This window comes from Choloepus didactylus, chromosome 8 (genome assembly GCF_015220235.1).
Source record: "Choloepus didactylus isolate mChoDid1 chromosome 8, mChoDid1.pri, whole genome shotgun sequence".
Classification (NCBI taxonomy): Eukaryota; Metazoa; Chordata; class Mammalia; order Pilosa; family Megalonychidae; genus Choloepus; species Choloepus didactylus.
This window is the reverse complement of record NC_051314.1, coordinates 65,523,578-65,529,577: the sequence shown is the minus strand read 5'-3', so window position 1 is coordinate 65,529,577 and position 6,000 is coordinate 65,523,578.

Sequence of the window (6,000 nt, the reverse complement as noted above, 5' to 3'; positions counted from 1 at the left end):
AACTGGAAGAGGCCAAGCTCACAGGCTGATCTGCAGAGCATTTGGCTGCCCAGTGCTATCTTCCCTGTCTGATCATGGACATACATGTTCACCAATGCTCCCAAAGTGCCCATGTGTTAAGACTAATAGGGGGAAAGGGTTAGACTAGACTTCATATGATTTTAATTCTTGTGTCCTGTCCCGGTTTCATGACTCTTGATTATATGCATCAACTAAAGGAAGCAGTAAGGTCTTTGACATTTGTAAACCATTTTGAAGCTGGCTTAGCTGATCTTAGAGACGCAGTCTGAAAGTATCTTGGCTGACTTGGGAAAATTAGCCTGCCACTAATAATTCACAAAAGAGATAATCAAGAATTGATTCTATGGTAAACTGTTTTCCACTTTGGCTCTGGAGCCCCCAGGACCTTCAGTGGAGGGTCATTAAGGACAGTTTGATTAACACCAGGCTGGCACCCTTACTCAGCATATGTGTGATCACTTGGCATTATGTTGATTTGAACTTACTTCTTCAAGCATGGTTCTCACACTTCATCATGCAGCAGAATCACTTGAAAGGCTTGTTGAAAGTACAGGTTGCTGGGCCCCAGTTTGTGATGCAGTAAGTCTGGGATTAGACCTACTGCTTTTCTAACAAGTTCCTAGCTGATTCTGTTGCTATGGGACCCACATGTTGAGAACCACCACCCTAAAGTGTTCTCAGATTGTTACAGATGGATGTAATCTACCTTTTCATCTAGGTTGTATGCTTTTAGAGAGGAGACATTTCTTTTATAATTCTTTTATATTCACTTTATTATGTGGGATGTTGCTTAGCATACAGTAGGAAGTCTCGATATGTTGTTGACCAGTGATCTTATTGACTAGATCACCTTGCTAGGGTTGGATTATTTTGGACATCTTAAAAACCAAGGCAAATTAGCTGGTAGTGACCTAATTAATAATGTGATAAACAGAGGACACTATGACTGGAAATTACCAGCATCTTCTTTTGAGTGAGCCAGTCCCCCTGACCAGCCTTGTCTTCTGGTGAGTACTTTACTAAATGTTAGTTGATAGGAATTAAATCTTGCATCATGCTATGGGTAATAGGGTGGTACCACCCTCTTATTGGTGCCTAGAGGTATCCACTATATGGTACCTGGTGATGTTGACACTAAGATGCATGAAGGAACCGAGAATAAGCCTCCAAGTGTTCCCTCTGATCCAGCAAACATCACTTAGTTAAGAAATTCACTTATCTTCATCCTTATCATGCACCATAGGCAATGCTCCAGGCAATCCTATTTACTCTGTTGCTAGGGTTTTTGACTCAATTTATAATGCCTGAAAAAATGGAGAAAATATTTTGTTGTTTTTGAAAATAGATATGGGATTTCTGACATAATCAATTTTATTGCTTGCTTGAGAGCTGCTGTAATGATCTGTGACTCACTGCATAATAGTACAGTTTTATGGGGTGGTTCATCAGGCTATATAAAACAACATTTATGGCCTGTTGTGTGGAGAATTTAGGAAGTGAGGGGTATCATGATAGCAATTATTAAGCACCTGCTGGAATCAAGGCACTGTGCTAACTACCAGAGTACTGAGTAAGCAGCAAACAGTTTAGAAAGGAAGAAAGGGAACATACTTAGTTGATCATTTGGTGTAATCTGTCATTTGAACCACACCAGTGGATCCAAAAGTAATGCAATGCTGCAAGAGAGAGGAGGAGGCAAAAATTACTGCACAAGTTAGAGAGGGTGAGGAAGGCTTCTTAGAGCAGGCTTCCTGGCAAAAGAGAAAGAAACAAGAGAAGTAGAGAAGAGTGCAAAGGAAGTACCGCAGGATAATTATCCAAGGAATTGGGGGGGGGGGGTGCACAGTCTCTGGGGCAAGAGGTTTGGGGTGAGGGTCAAGTGAACTATTTCTGGAGCTTTGCATGTTTTTCTCTGTTTAACCCTTACGGACACTTTGAAGGTATGGATCCCATTTCATGGGTAAGGAAGCTGACTCAGGGAGGTTAAGTAACTTGCTTAAGGTCCTCCCAGAATCTGGAGGAGCCAGAATTTGAACTCACATTTGTCTGACTTCAAAGCCCATGCTTTTTCTTGTACTCCACATTGCACCAAGAAGCCATGAAGGTGCAAACTTACCCCAAAAGGGACAGGAATGCCATTTGTTAATGCCACAAATGTCTGCTAAGCACATAGCTCTCTCCATGTTTTCTGCCTTTTTCACTATCCTGCTGCTCTGCCATAGGCTCCCTCCTCGGCAGTCATTTGATGTGCGTTAAATGAATTCATTCATTGAATAAATATTTCTCAATAGTTTCCTTTGTGTTAGGCATTGTACTAAGAGCTGGAGATACCGTGAAGATGAAAACCAACAAAAATCTCTGCTCTCAGGGAGCTCACCTTTGAGTAAATAAATAAAAGAGTGAGTGAATAGGAAAAGCCATGGGAGAGTTTTAATCTCAGTTCTAACGCTAACAGGTACCTCTCCATGAGACCTGCCCCATGGTGCCATCTAAGATTCCTCTCCAGATGTAGACCTCCGCTTCTCTGCCAACTCTTCAGAAGGGTGCAAAAAGTTTTCGCCTTGCCCTGTTGCATAGATGATGAGCCCATGATGTCCAGTGCACTAAACAGCCTATCGTATGCTTTGTAGCCATCATAACAGGCTGTTTATTCTTATATTGGCTCATGTTTTCTTCAGGGCATTATTTGCCTATTGATGGCAACTGCAGCAGGCTTCTTCCAAGGAAACTGAAGCACCTACACATACCTAACCTCACAATCATACTGTACTGGAATTGCCTGTTGGCTGACTCTTGTCCTCCATAAGACTGAAAGTTCCTTAAGGGCAGGGGCTATGTCCTGCTCATTTTTGTATCTCCAATGGCTAACACAGTATCTCGCAAAGAATATGCACCAATAAATATTTTTCAAATGAATGAACCAAATAGTCCTTGGAAACATCTTCAAAATCTTTGATATGTAGATAATCATCTGGATGCACCCAAAAGTTGTCTTTCTAATATCCAGACTATCATCAATCATTTGCTTAGATGGTTTCTTTTTTCCATTCTTGGATAAAAATTATAAATTTCAAATGTTAATATCTGAGATATCTTTGAAAAGAGGAATTAGACATTGTGTGAATTGCTTATAAATTTGCTTCATGGTTGAAAATATTCCCAAACTTTGTCAAGCAATGATAAACCCATGTTTTAGCAGGGAATCAACTGATCTGTGTTTTATTTTTTGTCTTTCTGTCCAAAATTATTTATATGTATTTGCTGGTCCATGGACTTAACTTGCAAATATTTTCTTGGGAGGCATTTTTAGTCCAAAGATCTATGTGGCCTATAAAACCTTCACTTAAGAGCCTTCTTGTTGATGTCATCTACCTTGTTGAAAACTTTTGTGGTCATCACTATAAATAGTGATTTGTAGAGTTTTTCATTGGCTCCTTACTTTTCAAATGTTCTTGTAGTTCGCTATTAAAATTGCATGGGGTGGAGCAGCAAGAAGGCAGGAAGAACTTGCAGGAGATTCACACTTGGTTAGCATTTATGTGTCTAGTTGGGTGCTAGGTGCATTCACACACCATTTAAGTTATAAACAATCTATGGAGCTGAGTTTTATTATTATAAAACCAAGGAACATTAGGCTCAAAGAAGTTGACTTCTGCCCTGAGTCATGCCATTTATGGAAGGGAGATACAAACTGATAACTCTTCATTCAAGTCCGGGCAATGTCTGCCTTTAAAGGGGTCACTTAAAAATTAAATGTTTTCCCCTATTTGAAAATGAAAACAGTGAATAAATATATATGTTTATTATTTTATTATTATTATTAATTTTGTCCTCCCAGATTTGCAAAGATGAAAACAAATGACAAGAATATAGGCAAATAGGCATTCTTGTTCATTGTTGGTAGTAGTGAAAATTGATACAACCATCTAGAAGGCAATTTGATAATATGTATCAAAAATGTAAATAAGGATACCCTTTTACCCCACAATTTGTTTATCCTCATCAATAAAAATTGACAAGTGTGTAAACATAAGCCCAAGGATGTAGTTCATGATGTTTATCATATTGACACATTGGAACAAAACCTAAATATTCTTCCATAGAAGATGAGTTGATAAGTTATAGCACATAAATACAATTGAATAGTATTTAACCGTCATTTAAAATTCTGTAGATCTAGGTTTATTGCTATGGAAATTTGTCCCTGAAATATTTGTTGAATGAAAAGGCAGATTACAGAATAGCATATTTAATATAAGCTTTTGTTAGAACATTGCGTATTTTAAAGGATTATGTATTTCATGGAGATATTCGCCAAAATGTTAATGATAGGTTTTTCTGTTCTGTGGTATTTTGGTGCTCTTTACTTTCTTTGTATGTTTATGTATATGAAATTTTTATAATATACATGTATCATTTTTATTATCAGAAAAGAATAAAGCTATTTTTATTCTGGAAAAAAAGTCATTCTCTACATTCCTGTAGAGTCAGAAGATTCATTTTTTTGGTCTTTGCTGTCTACCTTAGTTGTGGTAACAACCTGCAACTAGTAATAATGCTTCTATTCCATTTCCCTTTATTATTTTTATCTTCCTATCTCAGTGACTGAAGCTACCACATGGCTTTGTCTGGCATTTCCTGAGTAACAAGTTTTGAGAGCAATCCAAGAAGCAAAAACCAATCAAGCTGAAATACAGAAGGCTGGATGATTGATCACAGTGCACAATTATTTTGTAGCTAAATATTAGTTGATTTTGGTAAAATGTTTTTTTAAAATTACTCATAAGATTTATAGTTACAAATCAGTACATCAATGAGTTATATTCAGTCAAATTAAAAGATCTTTGGAAAGATAAATTTTATACCATTTATTCCCCAGATTTGTGCCCCACTATCAGTTTTTTAGCCTACAGAACATTTTTAACTTGATGAATTTCAGACACTCTGGGCTGTAGTTATCAGTTTGAAATAAAACTTGCAACAGCATAGAGAAGGTGGTTGAGCACAGTGCTCTTATCTACCAGGTGGACATGGGGCCCATGTAACAATGCTACTGGGATCCACGCTGACGCATTAATTATAAACGGAAATAGCAAAGTATGCTCCAGGGTAAAATGCCAACTCCAATGAATTCTATCTGGAGGGACCGTGTCACAGATATAATTAAGTTGCAGAGTGGAAAAGTATGATTAAAATCGTTTCCTAATCAAATCCAGCAAAAAAGACAAATAAGTGCTAGGTTTTTAAGAGCATGACAGAGTCAGGAATTGTGTTCTTTTGATACCAAACTAATGTGTTGGCACTCTTCTGTGTTTCCTGGATGGGAATGCCAAATGATACCAACTTTACCATCACTGCAAAGATTTCATCAAAAGAGAAGTTAAGGAATCTAGTACATGAAAGCACAGTAGAAAATGGAATGATTTCTAAACGGCAGATTGAAGTGAAGTATAAATAACCTCTAGCGGTGTTCTCTGTCTCAGTATTCACTAATGATAATTTCATGTCATTCTAAACGTGTGTAGGCTAATAATTGTGCAATTGTTGAACCATTAAATCCTGGATTTTGTGATATTTCTTTCTCCTTTTTAAAGATTACAACCCAAGATTTTTAAAAAGAGCTGAAATTACTTCATCCAAGGACAAATATTAATCTATGACCTTTCATTGTTTTTATTTTGTATTCCTTGGAGGAAAATGTAAGATTCTAGTATGCTTACAAAACCAAATATGCATGTTTATATTAGCTTACTGCCAGCAGCACAAAGGCTATTGCTTCAGACAGCAATTTCTGACATTTTCATTATGCATTTGTCTAGCAGTTTGAAGAGGGAGAGAAAAGAATTCATATGATTACTAGTTGCCTGCATTGGCCATTAAAATGCATTGCCCTAATAGAAAAAATTATCACTGTATTTTAGAGGATGTAGTCAGACATTATTCTCTTTCTCATATCCTGGCATCTCATTTCTTGGTTTC